General features: G+C 36.3%; 1 long non-coding RNA gene across 1 annotated transcript in view; it reads left to right on the top strand.

Moving 5' to 3' along the window:
- LOC144317999 (uncharacterized) overlaps window positions 1–19,049 on the top strand; it is a 118,376-nt gene that overhangs the window by 37,386 nt on the left and 61,941 nt on the right. The window contains exon 2 of the long non-coding RNA XR_013383861.1: window positions 6,549–6,672. This is a non-coding gene — a long non-coding RNA (uncharacterized LOC144317999). The remainder of the gene's footprint in view (window positions 1–6,548; window positions 6,673–19,049) is intronic.

Raw genomic sequence — 19,049 nt, 5'->3', positions numbered from 1 at the left:
CAGATGGAACCGATGATAACCAGGTGTGCTCAATCCATCATTCTCACATGAGAATTCTTTGTTCTATTTTTTAATCAGTCAGAACCCAGGCCCAGGCTAATCCTTCACATCTAGGCAGTCTAGCCAATACCTGACGTCACGTCCTTTCCTCTCCTATTGTCAGAAGAATGATTTTGTCGTATGCTCAAACTAGAGTATATGAAGGAAGTTGTTATTTTGAGGTGACTGTTCAGTGTCGTGCAAGAATTAGAGACATTTATTTTAGAACAATTGACTCAGGGTACTAAAACTCCTCATGTTCCCAGACCTGCAGAGTTTGAGTATTAACTCAGTTGGTTTGATAGTAGGGTATGGACCTCTGATCTCTTGCATGTCCAGACTGCAGAGTATCAGCTATCTGAACTTGGGATAAACGTATAGGTATGGATGGTAAGGAGTTCTTGAATGTATCGAGAATCTGATGAGAAGTCCTCCCTACAATCGTAGTTGAATATCCTCATTTTGACCAAATCCTGTTTTGATAAACCAAATGAAATCTTGTTTTCCTTAGTGGCAAGAATTGGCTTATTTTTGTACTGAGCAAATACACAAAAGAGGGATAAATCGGCCTGTGACATCTGAGAGGGGAGACTATGTCTTCCAATAGAAATCTTTCAAGTGGGCCGTGGACTTGCATAGACGTTGTTAAACGGAGGATCAGATTATTCGAACAGGACATTCTTAAGAATAGAGAGATCTCCAACCCTTGTCAAATGCTAGCATCTGAGGTATCCCTGCAAGTACAGAGACCACTAAAAACGTTTTTTACAGTAAGTCATATGGACTGTTTTTGTATCTGTGTTGCTAATGTGCCGTTCATGTTGTTACCTTTGACCTGAAAATAAGTAAACTCGATTTCAAATTCTGACTTCATTCCTTAGTAGCCTATGACCACGGACAGTTTCCATAAACATGTGAAACTTCAATTATCTGATGTGTAAGATCATGGAGCATTATTTCAAGGATAGATGGTAAGTTTTTAAGTTACATAAGTCATGTAGAACCCAAATTTGTCACAAAATAAGTGTTTGCAAGTTATAATAACATCATCATTATAATTTCAATAGTGCATCTCATTGTATGGACATAATTATACTCCTGCTGTGTTAGGTATCCTGGTCTCAAGGAGAAAAGAAGTTATTTATCTATCCCCCAATTTTTCTTCCAGGTCAGTAGCTAAAGAAAATTCCTATTTTATCTCTTCAAAGGAACAAACCACTTTCAAGTAGCTTATGACTCTGGGAGTGTATCTATTTTTTTTTCTATACATTGTGATTTCTTTTCCTTTACTTTTCAAGTATCTTTAGGAAGCAAAAAATGAGGTTCATATTTCTAGTATGAGTGAATCGACAGGAACAAAGCATTTAGCAAAATAGCATAAAAGGCAAGTTAGCAACAGCTCAGCAGGAGAAAGAGATCAATGCCCCAAACCATCGTGTAATATTTTCTGAGCGATTGACAAAGTACTCCCTCTCTGCCTGCCCTGAGAAATCTTGGCATATGTGTAAAAATCAGCTATACGATGGCAGATGAGTAAGGAATTGCCAGTTGTATTTGTATCCTGGGCTGTTTGCATTCATACACCTGCAGCGGCCATCCCCTAAGAGTGTCCTTTCAGAGCAACAGGGAACAAACATGGACAGACCATCCCCGAGCCACACACCAAACTGTGGAAGTAAAATATTCTTCTTTTTCATAGAATAAAGAAGCGGATTGATTAAAAGAAAGTCACAGTAGCATAGTTACCAATATGGAATCTGCTTTTACAGAGAATAATTCCCTGTAGTCCCAGTCCCCAAATACTGAATTAAACATGCAAACACTCAGAACTAAAAGAAAAAAAAAAAAAAAAAAAAAACAAGAAACCAAGAACATAATCTTCAGCATGTGTAAAATAGTCCTAACAGTCTTTATTTTACAAAGAGACCCACGTTTCGTAACTTTAAAAAGTCATTGCAGGAACGCAAAGGCCTAAAAACTCTTAAAAATGCAAAGTTCTTTTTGGATTTAATAGGCTTGAATTTTTAGCAGTCTCGCGTTTACAGAGCTGAGCAGAAATGACTGAGTTCCCATATAGTCCCTCACTTCTCCCCATTCCATTCCCCCTCTTCTGAGCATCTTGCATTAGTGTAGTATGTCTGTTACAATTCATGAGGCCACATTGCTATGTTATTATTAACAGAAGTGTGTAGTTTCCCTACAGGTTCACTGCGTCATACATTTTACATACATTTGATGCATTTTTGAAGAATATATAATGATGTATCTTAGCTCACGCAGGCTGCTGTAGACCGGGTGCCTTACACACAATAGAAACTTTCACCCCACAGTTCAGTTCTAGAGGTTGAGAAGCCCCAGATCAAGGTGCTGGTACATTTGTGTCTGGGGAAGACCCACTTCCTATTACACAGGTGGGTGCTTTCTCCCTATAATCTCACATGGCCAAAGGGGTAAGGGAGCTCTCTAGGATTTTTTATCTATAAAGGCACTAATTCTATTCATGACCCTCAAGCCCTAATCACCTCCCAAAAGCTCCACCTCCAAATGCCTTAGAAATGAAGTTTCACTATATGAATTTGGGGGGAACACAACCCTTCAGGGTAAAGCAGCATGTGTGCGCCATTACAGTATCATATGAAATAGTTTCAGTGCCCTAAAAAATCTCCCGTGTTCCAACCTATTCTTCTTTTTCCCATTCCTCCCCATTGACCAGAACCTCTGGAATCACTGGTCTTTTTACGGTCTCTGTAGTTTCGCCTTCTCCAGAATATCTAGTAGGAATTTTATGGGATATAGCCTCTTCAGACTGGCGTCTCTCCCTTAGCATCATGCCTTGAAGGTTCCGTTATGGCTTTTCATTGCTTAGGAGTTCATTTCTTTTTATTTATGAATAAAATATTCATCAGTATTTCATCATATGGAGGCACCACAGTTTGTTCCTCTGTTCACCTCCTGAGGGACATGTTAATTGCTTCCCATTTGGGCAATTATGAATGAAGTTTCTATAAACATTCATGTGGAGGTTTCTGTATAGGAATCAACTTTCAATTCATTTGGGTAAATACCAAGGAGTGCAACTTCTGGATCATATGGTGGGGGTATTTTTCATTTATCAGGAAGCTGCCAGGCTGTCTTCCAAAGTGTCTGTACCACTTTGCATTCCCACCAGCAATGAATGAAAGTTCCTGTTGCTCTGCATCCTCACTAGCATTTGATACTGTCTGTACTTCAGATTTGGACCAGTCTAATAAGGATGTAATGAAAATCCATTGTTTTAATTTGCTATTCCTAATAACATGATATTGATCTTTTTTTTTTCAGATGCCTATTTCCCATCTGTGCATTTCCTTTGGTGAGGTGTGCATTCAGAACTTTTACCTATTTTAAAATTGAGTTTTTTGCTTTCTTATTGTTGTGCTCTCTAAGAGTTCTTTGTGTTTTTGGAGACTAGTTTTTATTTTTTTTAAAAATCAGATATGGGTTTTACAAATATTTTCTCTCTGTGGCTTGCCTTTTCATTCTCTGAACAATACCTTTCACAGAGGGTTTTTAATTTTTATAATATCTAGCCTTTCAAATTTTTCTTTCATGGATTATACTTATGGTCTTGTATCTAAAGAGTAATTGCCACTCTCAGGTCCCCTAGATCGTCACCTCTGTTGTCTTCTGATTTTATACTTTCCTGTTTTATGTTTAGGTATATTATCCATTTGAGGCAATTTTTGTGAAAGTTGTAAGATCTTTGTCTAGATGATGATGATGACAATGATGATGATGATTTTTACATGTAGGTCACCAGTTGCTCCAGCACTATTGGTTAAAAAGATGATCTTCTCTCTAGTGAACTGCCTTTACTTCTGTTTAAAAGATCAGTTGACTGACTATATTTGTGTGGTCTATTTCTGGGCTCTTTATTCTGTTCTATTTGTCTATTTTTTAACCAGTACTACACTGTCTTGATTACTGTAGCTTTATTGCAAGTATTTGACTTTGTTTTTCTCCTTCAATATTATGTTAGTTATTCTGGATCTTTTGTAGAGATCAAGTTGGGAAGAACTGACATCTTAGAAATATTGAGTCTTCCTATCCATGTATGAGGTGTATCTCTCCATTTATTTAGTTCTTTGATTTCTTTCATCAGAGTTTTGTGGTTTTCCTCATCTAGGTCTTACACATATTTTCTTAGATTTATACCTAAATATTTAATTTTAGGGTGCTGATGTAAATGATACTGTGTTTTAAAGTTCTATTTCTAAGTATTGCTTGCATTTAATAAAACAGGTGATTTTTGCATGTTAATCTTGTAGCCTGCAACTCTAATTGTTTATCAGTTATTGACGACTTATTGTTGACTCTGATTTCCTATATGGCTAATTGGGAAATCCCTCTCTGCCTTCCCTGTTTACCTTTTATTTACATTTCTCTCTTATTACATTAATTAAGATTTTCAGTACAATTTTGAATTAGAGTGGTGAGATGGAATGTTTTTGCCTTGTTCCACATCTTAGTGAGAAAGTATCTAATTTCTCACTATGAAGAATAATGTTAGGTGTAGGTTTTTTTTGTATGTGTGCATTTTAGTAGATTGTGTCTTTCAAGGAGTTGGTCCCTTAATCTAGGTTATCAAATTCATGGACATGGAATTGTTTCTGATATTTCTTTATTATCTTTTTAATGTCTATTTATTATCTTACTAATGTATTTTAATAAAATAATACAAATATTAGTTAAAATGGAATTTCTAGCTTCTTATTCTGAGTGTATAAAGAATTTGGCTTTTTATAAATTCACGTGTTATGAGATGCACAGAGTCTAGGTTACTGTTGTCATGGGAAGAATGAATTGGTACAGGCACAGACTTTGAGTTCTGAAGCATACCAGTACTTTATATATTAAAACATAAAATAAACATTATAGAAGTAAACCTTAAAAGTTGAGCGCAAAGGCACACACAAGAACATAACTCTATATGAAATTAATAAACCTAACCAAACAAAAATTTTTCAAGGAAATTTTGCACGCATTCCTCTGGTATCAATATACTTATTGATATACAATTTGAAATAAAAAAAGAACTTCAATCAAAGTCATCTTGAATTTTGCTCAGTAAGTTTTCTTTCTGAGATAGTAATCTTCTTGGATATTTATTTGGTGTTTTTCATCAATCTGGGGAAGTTTTTAGCCATTAGAATTTCAAATATTTTGAGCAGCCTGGGTGCCTCAGTGGTTTAGCACCGCCTTCGCACAGGGCCTGATCCTAGAGACCCGGGATCGAGTCCCACGTCGGGCTCCCTGCATGGAGTCTGCTTCTCCCTCCTCCTGTGTCTCTGCCTCTCTCCCTCTCTCTCTGTGTGTCTCTCATTAATAAATAAATAAAATCCTTAAAAAAAAAAGAATTTCAAATATTTTCCCCCAGAACTTATCTTATAACTGAAAGTTTGTACTCTTTGACCATCAGCTTCCTACTTCCCCTTCTTCTAGTCCTTGGCAACCACCATTCTACTCTCTGCCTCTTTGTGTTTAACTGTTTTAGATTTCACATGTAAGTGAGATCATACAGTTTCCGCATCTGGCTTATTTCATTTAGCATAATATCCTCCAGCTTCATCCATGATTTTGCAAGTGGCAGGATTTCTTTCTCATGACTGGATAATATTCCACTCTACAAATATCACATTTTCTTTATCCATTTATGTGTCACTAGACATATTGTTTTTATATTGTAGCAATTGTAAATAGCACTTCAATGAATGTATGAATGCAAATATCTGTTGAAGATATTTTTAAATTTTTGATTATATTTTTGAGGAGTTTTTCATAATGTATATACCAATTTACATATGCCAGCAGTTCACAAAGTTTTCCTTTTCTCCAAATTCTTGTGAACACATACCTCTTATCTTTTTGATAACTATTCTAGCAGGTGTGAGAATCTCATTCTAGTTTTCATTTGCATTTTGCTGATGATGTCTTTCCTTGATTTCTATTTTGTAATTTCTGTATATGCCTGTTGAATGTGATTGGATCTAGACATCATAATGACAGACTGCAGAGTTTCTGGATTGTGTTATGATCTGCTAAAGAGTGATTTGTCTTTAATCCAGCTTGGCCATACTGAAACTACAAACTCTGACTCCCTTTCAGTTATCAGCAGCTAAATCATACTGATAGTTCTTTGATATTCTAACTCCTGCTTTTTACCAGGCTCACCAAGACCTCCAACAAAGAAGAATAGTTGAGGTTCTAGTTAATGAATTTGAGGTACTATTTAATTAAGGTACTGATTAATCTATCATGACCAGAGGAAAATATCTCAGAGATTATTTTATCAGACTTATCTCCTTATGTTTTTGCCACAAGTATAAATTACTTTTCTCAGCTTCACTCGCATTTTGGTATGGCTATCTGATTGATTAATAGTTAATGGGGTATGAATAGAAATGATGTGTGCTATTTCCATCACATCCTATAACAACCTTCCTTTTCTAATTTTCCCATTATTTTCTCAGTTTATGGCTGAGTGCATGGAACTGAGAGCCTGGAGGTGAATATAGCCAGAGGGGTGGAAGTATCCTGAGAAGTGTCCAAATAGAATGCTTTCATCAACCAGGAGTACCCACATTGGATTATTAGGTGAGTAAGTATTAAAATCTTATTAAGTTAAACCATAGAAATTAAAGGATTAACTTCTCTTAGCCCCTAGCAGCACTTTAAAACTAGAATTAATACACACATTAATTCTGGATAAAATATGTCAAAGTAAGTGCAAAAGTAAAAAAAAGGAAAAATGGAGAATGGTAAAGGTACTTTTTAAGGCAGACACTAAAAGACAGCAAAGTAGTAGAATAAGGGTTTTTGCATAACATGTTTCTTGTTTTCTTCAAAATATCAGTAACAATTAGAAATTGTTTTAAATATTTTTCTCTATCCAACCATGGGGTAATTTCCAGGGATTCATAAAGTTATTGTTACAAAGGGAGTACTAGAATACAATAAATAAACCAATAAATGGTGAGTTTTACTAAGTCATATTTACTTTAATATTTCTTAAATGTAAATCCTTCTAGGTATATACAATATCATGGTTTATTTTTTCTTCTATTAATCTCTTAGTACTTCTAACCTAGGTTTCTGAATAGTTTCCACCTCCTACACCTGCTTAGAATGATAGTCCTAAAGCTCAACGTTCATAGAACTACTCTCCTATTTAACCTTCGATGAATCATCATTGTCTATAACTTTGAGTCCAAGTTTCATGTCTAAGCATAAAAGGTTCAATTTCTTTCCTGTTCATTCTTACTTCTCTCTGGAAGTTCGTGTCCTGACATTGTTTGCTCTAGGCACAGTAAGCTATTTTCAGATAGTATCTGAATACTCTTTCCACTGAATGCACGTCCCGTGTTTCTTTACTTTGCCTTTAAAGTATCTCTTCATAGCTCACTTGTATTAAGAGGCACACCTGTTAAATAGGGTTCATAGAGCCAGGAAATGCAAGTTATACTTATAAATAAGGAATGAAAAGCAAAAATGTTAAGTTTGCCTAAATCATAAAGCTTATAAGAAGGACCATGATTAACTTAGATCAGATCACAAGTCTTATTATCACTCTAGCATGGAAAAAATAAGACATTATATAAAACCTTTGGTTCTTTGTCATTGATTTGTGCAACTATTTCTTTACAAATATTTTATGCAAATACTTTTTGCAAATATTTCTAAATTAATCTAGTCTCAGAATCCTATAAAACGGAGCCATATAATACCTACATTAGAGTTGTTGCAAAGGTTAGGTGAAAAAATTATTAATCAGAAATTGTTCTGACTCAAAGAGGCTATATGTGTAAGAGAGCAGAAATCCCTTTCAAAAACCTTTATACATATCAACAGATTTCAAAACTGCTATTTGATTTTTAAGAAAGAAGAATTTAAGTATTATTTACTGAGCCCGTGCCATATGCCCTGAAGTCGGTTGGTTAAATTTAATTATCACAACAACGCTTTGAGAAAACTATCATCATTTCCACTGTTGCGTAAGATGTGATGCAGTGCCCAGAATCTCCCCATCTGCTTGAAGTGCTGTCCAGAACTAAACCCTGCAGCTGCCAGACCCCTTAGGGCACTGCCTCAGCTGAAGAGAGTTGCCTCCTCTAAGGTTGCAAGCCCTTCCCTGCTCACATCAAAGGACATCAGTTAGGAGTTATCAACAGCCGTACCTCTCAACCCAACTCCCACAACTATAAAGCATCACTCTATGTTCAGAACCCACCATAGTGTCAGCTGAGGTGTCTGTTGATATTATATCACAGCCGAATTCCGCTTTCTGCCTGCTGATGCTTCCTTTCCTTTCTTTCACACAAATTGATGCCAAGAACACTCCCTAATAAACCACCTGCATGCTTATGGCTGTCTTGGAGTCTGCTCTGCAACGCCATGACTCAGATGAGAGAAGAGAAAATGTCCTAGGAGCTACAGAATTTTTCACATATTCTCAAAAACCAAACATCCTAGTGGTGTGCGTTTCCTTTGCCCTTTCCAATGGTAGCTCTGAGGAAGTTCCTAGTCACCGTCATACAGTAGCTAACAAATTCTGAATATATCATATGACTCACCACTTAGGGAATTTAATCCCGTGTGTGTACTCTGTAATTTTTGACACATGATCACTTGTGTGCATCATCATTCACCAGTTTAAGGTTGGATTCTGTCCTGTACCCAAATTTAGGTCACAATCCATCACTGAGCCGTATTTTCTTTTTTTTCCTCTATGCTCTTGGGACTAGGACAGAATTCATAGAGACAGGACTGGAAGATTATCAACTATCTTTAAAGATATCCTTGTTCAACACCTGTTTCATTCTTAAACATCGTCCTCCTTTTTTGTTTTTTTTGTTTTTTTTTGTCATTTTTTTCCCCCTCTTTCTTTGGTTTCCTTTTATTCCTACCCCTGTGACCATCTGGACAGAGAAGTTTGATTGACTTTTTTATTGGATCTAGAACTCCTTTTGTTATAAAATCCCTTTGGTCATTTGCTGCATATTCCCACCCCCATTGTCTAATGTTTAGCAATATCTCATCAATATAAGGCCAATAAATATAATTTGATGTGTGTATGGACAGTTCTGTGGTAATAGAATATTACTCATAAAAGATATTCAAAGGATCAGCCTAAGTTAAATGCAGATCAGAGTGTTCATTAGGGGCACAAAGCCATTTTGTCCGGCTAGTATAATGTAATAAATGATAGAAAAATCTTCTAACCAGAGGTCTTCTTTATTCCCCATGAAAACATTCCTAAATTGTCCTTCAACCAGAACTAATGTATATAATAAAAATGCAGTGACAATGAAGTTGGCAACTGTGTCTTAATGAATATGTGCTGGGGAAAAAATATGCTTAATTGACAGCCCTGGAAACACAAGCACCATTGCTCTAGGAAGAGATACAGCGTAAAATGTTCCTGTACAAGCTTCTCATATTGTGTCCCTCTGGACAGGCTGGTTTTTGACATAGGAAAAGGCAATTAAATCTGTTTAGCTTGTGCACGGCTGAGAACAAGGCATCTACTAAGTCCCCATAAAGACAGGTATTAAGTTTGTTTTGTTTTGTTTTGTTTTGTTTTTAAAAGCTTTTTAAATTTTTTTTTTTTATTCTTTCTCAGCAATGGAATCTCTGAACTGAGATATTGGTTTTCCGAAAAGTGTCACTCAACCAGAGAGTGTTTCTCAGTCTGCAGAAGATTCAAAGTACTCTTATTGATGAAATAAGTAAGAATACAGGGCAAGGGGTTTCACCCACTTAAATTGGCCTAATAGTCTTAACCTCAACAATCACAAACTGATCCATTCTTCCCCAAAGATTCTTGTGACAAGTCATCTGGTTTACAATCGAGACAGGCAGATGGCTGCTAGAGTTCAAGACAAATTTTCATTTCTCTAGGAGATGGAAATAAAGCCAAGGGAGTAGGTGCTAAATGGAAGAATTATTCAGCACACTGACCAGGAAGAGGGTTTGGGAAGTTATTATGAAAGAATCATTGAAACTATCAGTGCATAGCAGTAGAAAAGGAAAGTAAACAGGATAATAGGTGATGTTAGTAACAAGAGAGAAAAGAATGATCAGATATCATTCCTTTATACTGCACCTTTTCATCCTTTCCATAGTAATCTCATAGATCTGTGGTTTCTATGTTGCAGACAAAAATTGCCATGGGGCAGGCAGGTAATACGATGTCCACCACCAAAATAATTATACTTTATATAGTTTTGAGAGGAAAGAGGTAGGTTTTCCTCGCAGATGGAGATCAATTAGAAAAAGAGAATAACACTACCTAAGATTATTTATTGTGTCCATGTACTAGAAAATATATATAGATACATGGAATGATAAAATATACTGATAAGGTTAAACATAATTATATCTAAAAAAGATCAATATAATATGCTGATTTTGGAGACAAAAGAAACTCAAAGAGATTAAATAGTTGGCAAGTTTACAGAGCTAGTAATTTTTATCAGCATATTTTGAGATTTTTTTTTTGAACAATGACTTGTAAATGTTATCAACATATACATTTCATAGATGAGGAAAATTGAATAGGTACCAAACTATTCTTTAAATTGCAATAAGAATTTATGCTTTTTTTTTTTTTTTAGAATTTATGCTTTTTTATCCTTGGGAAAATGGCTGAGACATTAGAGAGACAAGACAGAGGATTGTGAAGATTTATCAATAAATTAGAAACATTGATCATTTATCCTGCCTTTTTTATATACAACCTCCACCCCTGAGCATTTTAATAGCAGATGAGAGAAGTTTCTATTTATAGATGTTTTCCAGATAATAAACTGATGGAGGAATAAGAGAAAGAATATCATCACTTTGCTACCCTCATGAACTAAAGGATCTAGGCATTGGGCATCAATAACTCCTAATGTTCCATTAGAAGAAACATTCAAGTGTCGCACACCTTGTTCTGGAGGGACACAAAACTCTGAAAATCATCTTACCATAAAATTTTAAACTTGAATTTGATCATACTCTATATTCAACTACCAGGAAATACCAAAGACAATAGAATTGCCTATGCTGTAGTATTACAATGAGCAAATCTAGTCTTTGGGAAACTCTACAGGAAAAAAAATGAAGCAATTTCTTCAATATATAACTTAACAGGAAAACCAAGAGAATGAAGAATATTAAATCTAAAGATTTAAAACATCTTAAAATTATAATTTACAGCATAGAGAATCTGGTCAATGATACCATAATAGTATTGTATGGTGACAGATGGTAACTAGGCCTGCGGTGGGGATCATTTTGTAATGTATAAAAATATTGAATCACTATGATGTAAACCTGAAAGTAACAGGATATTGACTATACCTCAATAAAAAGTCTTGAAATAAATTATATTTGCCTTATTTGTACTATAATTCAAACCAACTATATTTATCCATCCATACCCACACCCACACACATATATGTGCATGTGTATGTATAATATAAATGTATGTACTCTGCGTGTGTGGTCTGTGTGTGTAGTGTACAGATACATCTCCTATTTATCATTTATCATCTATCATCATTTGTCACCTTTCTATCTGGAGGGTGAGAAAGAGAAAAGAGACAGAGAAAACATGAAGAATACACAAAGAGAAACATGGAATTTATGACATATTGGATTTGAAAAAGGGGCTGGCTATATAATGATAAAAAGGAATTATTCTTCCAGATTTTTAGGTCTGATAATAGTGTTTTGAGTATCTTTAAAAGTCTTTAGATAGATGATGATAGATGATGATGATAGATAGATGATAGATAGATAGATAGATAGATAGATAGATGATAGATAGATGATAGAAGAATTTATGGATTGAATAATATGGTATGTGGGAGGTGGGGGAGTGAATGGGCTATGCAGTAGTTTTTATCTGAGGTTGGTTCTGTCTCACAGTAGACATATGGCAAGATCTGGAAATATTTTTAATTGTCATGACTGGGATCAAGAGGTAGAGAGGCCAGGGATCCTATTAAACATGCTAAAATGCACGGGATAGTCTTCTCTTCTCCTACCCAGACATAAAGAATTGTTAAGTCTAAGATATCAGTATCAGTAATGTTGAGAAACCACAGGTTACAGATAAACATTTTAGTTTACTTTTGCATATACTTAAACTTTAATGAAAGAAAACATTAAAGTAAAATTAAAAGGACATGAGTTTTGGAGTATTTTTATTAGGTCAGATAATGATGATTAGAAGATGTTCAAATGTGACCAAATGATTACCCCTCAGGAGAGTTTAGTCACAGAAATGCTCCAGTTATGGAATCAATTTAAGATGATGTAGTAATCAAGCTGTAAAAATATCTTTATTTCCTGGAGAAAATTCAAGCCAAATATAAATGTGTATATTAGACTAGAGAAATTTGGCTAAAATAGGAGAAGCAGGGAAACCAATGGTAAGTAAACCTAATAAATGAAAATCTGGAATTTAAAATGAGGTATTTGAGGGAGTGATGATTCACTTAATAAAATGTGTCTTTAAAAGGGATTCACTGTATCATTTCTTTAAATAAAGCTCTCTACTGCATTGATTTGAATTGATTTACACATATTTGACTAAAACGAAAATCTTCTGGAACTTCCATGGAGTGTTAATAAAGTGTGACAAAAACACTAGGTTTAAAGTGTGCTTAGTTATGTGCTCAAAATGTTCAGTAAGGAAACACTTGGGTACCTATAAGAAAATTCTCTAGTTAGAAGCTGATTTATGGTTGATCCTATAGTCATGTGTTACTTTTAAAATGCAAAATGTAGTCAATTAAATTTCTACTGTATCAATTAAAGGCCTTGGAAAAGAGAGATAGCCTAGAAAATTTAGTAAGACCAGAGCAGTAAGGGGATCCCTGGGTGGCGCAGCGGTTTGGCACCTGCCTTTGGCCCAGGGCGCGATCCTGGAGACCCGGGATCGAATCCCACGTCAGGCTCCCGGTGCATGGAGCCTGCTTCTCCCTCTGCCTGTGTCTCTGCCTCTCTCTCTCTCTCTCTCTCTCTGTGTGACTGTCATAAATAAAAAAAAAAAAAAAAAAAAAAAGACCAGAGCAGTAAGAAAAAAAATCAACTTTTACATATTTGCTGATGTCCTAGGAAAGAAGCAGGTGGCATGAGTCACGTTTCTCTATTCTGTTCCGATAGAGAATGATATAGATGAGTAAAAAGGGGGCTTCCTATCTATTTTTCTAAAAGGAAAAGGCCCCTATTTTCCTAAATGGAAAATTGGCATACTACTGTTTTTTAAGGTTGTTTGTTTGTTTGTTTGTTTGTTTGTTTGTTTGTTTTTTAATGGGTAGAGGGAGGTCACCATGCTAGTAATGACTATTAGGATTTCTTTGGTGAGACTTTGCTCTGATAAGACATAACTCAAGCAAAAGTAACAATAAACAAGTTCTTCGAACAGTATCCTGGGGTGCCATGCTATCAGTGAACTCAGCAAATGAAAATTATTTATCCATCTAAAAAAATGTTTACCAAGCAGTCCTATGTGTCAGGAACAGCTGATCTTTTCACAACTTATAGTGAAAGAGAGAGAAAATAAACCATTAAAAAATACCAAATGTGAGGGAATCAAACATTTTCTGAAGCTAGGAAGCCAGTAGGACAAATAAGCAGTAAAAGGAATAGAAAGCAACTGACGATAATAATAGGATATTGAGTGATATTTCAGTTATGAGAGGGAAGAGCCATATAAAAGAAGAACTTTCAAGCAGATTGCAAGAGTGAAGCCTGAAGGAAGAGTTACCTTGGCATGTGCTAAAGAAGTAAAGAGGCCCATGTGTCCTGAGCACTGTGAGAGGGATGTGGAAAGCAATGAGTTGAGGAGTAGCTAGGGGCTTTGGATTTGTTCTAAGTATTATGGGAGCTATTGAAGTGGTGAGAGCAGGAGGGCAACATAATCTGACTTGAGTTTAAAAGGATCACTGACTGCTGTGTAGAGGATGTACTTTATTGAGGCAAGATTATGAGCTCAATGCAGTGGTCCAAGGATGATGGGATGGTGCCCTGAATCAGTATAGTGGCAATAGTAGCACCAAGAAACAATGATTCAGGATATTGCTTGAAGGTTAATACTTGAATATTTGCTTATGGATTGATTACTATGTTTAGAAGGAATGGAACAATTAAAGAAGATTGTTATATTTTAAGCCATACTACCTGAAGGAGCAGTAGATTAATTGAGGAAAACTGAGGAAGGAAAGCTTTAGATGAAAAGAAAAAAATGTTTTTTTGGAGGGACTGATAAGGTGTGGGATGCCTTTTAGATATAAAGTGGAAATGAGGGAAAGCAATTGGAAATATGGGTATGCAGTTCAAGATAAAGGTCCAAGCCAGGGGTATAAATTTAGAAGTCATCAAACGATGAATAGTACCTTTGAATGACTTAACCTAGGTATATGAGTGAAGAGGAAAGAAAAGAGAAGAGCTGACAAAAATGGAATAATATTAAAAGGTTGTTGGCGGGGGGTAGGGGGCAGCAACTGTCAATGATACTGAACATAAATTCTTTTGAGGTAAAAATAAGGCCAGGAATATGTTATGTACTAGAAATCAAGGGAAGAAAATATTTTAAAAAGGAAGAAACAATTAGTTCCATTACCTGCATCCGATATTTCCAGTTAAGATGTGGCGAGACCATCAGTGAAGACACAGGTCATCATTGCAATAGCAGTTTTTTTTTTTTTTTATGTTCTTTTTTTTTTAATTTTTATTTATTTATGATAGTCACAGAGAGAGAGAGAGAGAGAGAGAGAGAGGCAGAGACATAGGCAGAGGGAGAAGCAGGCTCCATGCACCGGGAGCCCGACGTGGGATTCGATCCCGGGTCTCCAAGATCGCGCCCCAGGCCAAAGGCAGGCGGTAAACCGCTGCGCCACCCAGGGATCCCGCAATAGCAGTTTTAATGGAATTTTGGGATTACCTGCATTTGGATTGAATTGAATTGGTTTCAAGACCCAATACAGTAAAAAGAGAAAGGAACGTTTCTTTTTCTAGAAAAATGTTTATGGCACATTGCAGATGCTGAAAAAGTAGAACTACACCAATGCATAAAATACAAAAAAAAATATATGAAGAATAAAACAGGTTGATGAGCTTATAAAAAAGGAGTTTTTAAAAATAATGACTTAGGGAATCTTAAGAAAGAGGGGAATCTCACAGTTGCATTTTATTTCCTTGACGATGCTATCATTCAGGAAGATAAGTTTCATGGACACAGCTGTTAGTATGATAATTACAGGCTCAGTGCTGAGTTTTCCAGTAACTTTGGAAGACTTCTTTAGGGAAACAATGATTACTTTAGTAGTACCCTTCTATTTAGAACACTTGCCATCAGAGAGGATCTACGACAGAGATATGGTATCATTTGCTACTTTTCTCTTGCAAGAGTAGGACAGAATATACCTCATCTCTAGAGCTTACTTGAAAACAGTACTAATTTTGGCAATTAATCCTTATTCCAGTTCAAAACAGGCCACATTTACATGTAGATATTAGAACGAATGATTCTTGGGCGTCTGCCTGCCCTGGCTTTAAGAGTTGGTATCTTCCTCCAACACTGTAAAGGACTGGACTTGTACGCCCTATTCAAGGAAAAAATAAATCATTTAACCAGTCCTTTTATTTTATTACAGAGCCAGATACCATGAGAGAGTGTGTGTGGATCTGAGTGGCCCAATGTATGATGTTCTCAGATTAAATTTGTTCCACAGTTAATTGATAAATAGCTCATCCCTGGACCCTGAACCACCTGCTCAGTGGAAAACCATGTTACCTCATCTGCCACCATTGATGCCCATCTTTGTGGCAAAGGGGCCTCCAGGATGAAGGTTGGCTCCAACAAGGGGACCTTCAGCAGTGAAAGAACCCAGGCCAAACATAAACAGATCTAAAGAGTCTCTGCCTCCCCACCACTCTGGACTTAGATAAAGGATCATATTGTAGGACATGAGACCTGGCTTCCTTGGCCACTTTCTAAAGTGTCTAGTTGACACAACCTGGAAGCTTGTGGAAGAATTAATATGCCCGAGGTTAACTGTGAGGGCCACAGAGTAAAAAGGGGACAAAATCAAGAAGCCTGAAGATAAATTCTTCTCCTTTCATTCTCTAGGCAACTGTTGCAAGGCCCCGAGGCCCAAAACAATCTTGCCTACACATTCTAAATGACTGCATCATGCCTATGCTTTCTAGTGGAACTTCGGATAATTCGGAGATATATACCCATTATTTGATTTATCTTATTCTCTTCTCTCACCCTTGCTGCCCTGGGAACCTCATCATAGATTCTCAGCATATAATCTTTATTTCCATTTTATCAGAAATATGTGTTAATATAGAGGCTTTGATAGAGAGGTAAAAGGAGCTTTGGCCATACTTAAACAAATGCAAAGATATTTTATTAGGGTGAATTCTTCTCCTTGTCAAAGTTGAAAAAAATGGAGTGTGAGCGTTTCACATTCACTATTATTTTTTTTCACTATTCTTTTTAAAAGATTTGTTGACTCCTTATTGAGAGAGGAGGTTAAACATGCAAAAGTGTATCTCATATTAACCCTTCCCTCATGGAACTTTCAGTCTAGTGACCAGATGCCAAAGTCAGAGTCTACTAAAGAGAATAATAACCCATCTCTTGGGGAAATCACATATTGATGGGACCATATAATAGGGTGAAAAATCATGATGGCAAACACATGAAAATTTTAGCTGATGTGAAGAGCCAGTGAAACAACACAACTTTTCAACTCTAAAAAGCTAGTAATTGGGAAATGATGGTGTAGCAGGGAGGGGCATTTGCAAGCAAACCAGTGGGAGCTGTCAACCTTAGAAGATATACAGTGGCTGCCTCTCACATAGTGGCAGAGTCATTGAATTCAGTAAAAGGTCCTGGAGCTGGGTGGATGGCAGATTAACCTGAGCTCACTATGATCTTTTCCTATGAAAAGAACCTTTTAAAAGGTTGCTTAGCAGGTCACACAACTAGAAACTAGATGGTGTTGGTGAACTTCTGTTTGGCCATTCAGATCTACTCTCCCACCTTCTCTCTGTCCTGACCTGCTTTCTGTCCAGGAGGCAGATCTAGAAGAACTAGTTCAATGACTTTCCTTGTTTTCTCTCTGGGTGCTAGTCATACATGTCCATGCACTGACTGGAGACCAGGGGAAGGGGGAGAAATGAATAAACCCATTTTCTGTGGATATTCTATGAGTAGGGGTGAATCCCTTAGTGCCCATGTGGATCTCTCTTCACATTTCTCATTTTCTGCAGGTTCTGGTAATCGTTCCTTCTTGGTGTCCCACTGTTATATCACCAGAATACGGTACTAGCCCTATTTTGTGATTATAACACACTTTTGTAAACAGTCCCTTCTAAAATGATTCAGTTTGCCTATGCCATCTATTACTTTCTGTGACTCTGACTCCCAGAATTATAAAAGATACTGACCTCTTCTTTATAATCTGCATTTTTCTCCATGTAAAACGTTCAAAAAGGTTACACTGAAGAAGAGTTGCCTTTCCCAGTAAAATATTTAACCAACCTTATTAGTTTCTTCCTATATGTAAAATGGATCATTAATCGTCCAGAACCACCAGACAGACATTGCTCCCTTCATCAAGAAAGTTGGGAGTTATGGTCCTGAAGAGGATTCAGAAAATGCCAAAATATTCCCCAAAGTAAACAAAATGCCAAAATATTCCCCAAAGTAAACAATAATTTTATAATTCTCAAAAGAAGTAAATCAGAGCTCTATATTCATAAAATTTGAGTATTCTAAGTGTATTAAAGAAGAAAGTAGCTAAAGCTGGAAGCAAATTATGTAGTTTAAAAAGTAGAAGTACATTCATTTGGAATAATAATATGGGCTTGCCTGCACTTATCAAGGTTTTCCACTATTACTATCTTACTCAGTTTTTTCAGAGGGGGCCCTTGATACCAAGGACCATCTTGAGAGGAGGTGAATATGACAAGTAGCATGGAGACTATACAAGATGGATAAACAGGCAAAATAATGATGAAGCATATGAATTCATGGAGAACCACTGGAAGTCTATAACATTCTCAAGTGTGGCCGATTTTAGGTTAGTTATCAGCTCACCTGTCCTCATCAGCAGGAAAGGTGAAAGGATTAATTCAATATTCAACACTGTTTTAAAAAAGACATTTCCTATGCGGGCCTGATACTGTGCTAAGTGCCAATCAAATGAAAGTGAATAAGACATTGTATTTTCTCTCAAGCAGTTTATAATATAATGGAGGATACAGTTCAATAGTCAATCAGTTTCAATACCAAAATGCCTGTACTTCATAAAGGAAGGATAAGATACTATGGAAATACAAAGGAAAGGCATCCATTTTGACTTGGAGGATTAAATACAATCTCCCAAAGAGATACTGTTTGAATTGAAATTAAGGATGAAGAGTGGTTAAACAATAGAGCTGCAGAAGTGCCCTAAACATGAGCAAGAATTTAGCAAACAATTGGAATGAATTCCATAGTGTATGGTTTTGGGGGTGAAGTAAGGTATGATTAGAATTAGATAAATCTGAAGAGTTATCCAGGAGTTGATCATGAAGGGTTGTATTTCTCATAGTAGGGACTTCACATTTGAGGCAATGGAAACCACAGAAAGATTTTAATCAGGGGAGAATGACCGTGCCATGTTTCTTAGGTGACACCAGACCCAGTTCCTAGGAATGCAGAGTGAAGGACCACAGAATATGAACATTTATTCATTTGTTCTTTCATCAGATGGTCTTTATTCTCCACCTTAAATTTCCACCTTATTTTTTTTTAAGATTTTATTTATTTACTCATGAGAGACACAGAGAGAGACAGAGGCACAGGCAGAGGGAGAAGAAGGCTCCATGTAGGGAGCCTGATGCGAGACTTGATCCCAGGACTCCAGGATCATGCCCTGGGCTAAAGGCAGGTGCTAAACCGCTGAGCCACTCAGGGATC

Source organism: Canis aureus, chromosome 8, assembly GCF_053574225.1.
Source record: "Canis aureus isolate CA01 chromosome 8, VMU_Caureus_v.1.0, whole genome shotgun sequence".
In the NCBI taxonomy this organism is placed as follows: Eukaryota; Metazoa; Chordata; class Mammalia; order Carnivora; family Canidae; genus Canis; species Canis aureus.
Note: the sequence above shows the minus strand (reverse complement) of the source record. Positions and strands in the feature narration are given on the sequence as shown.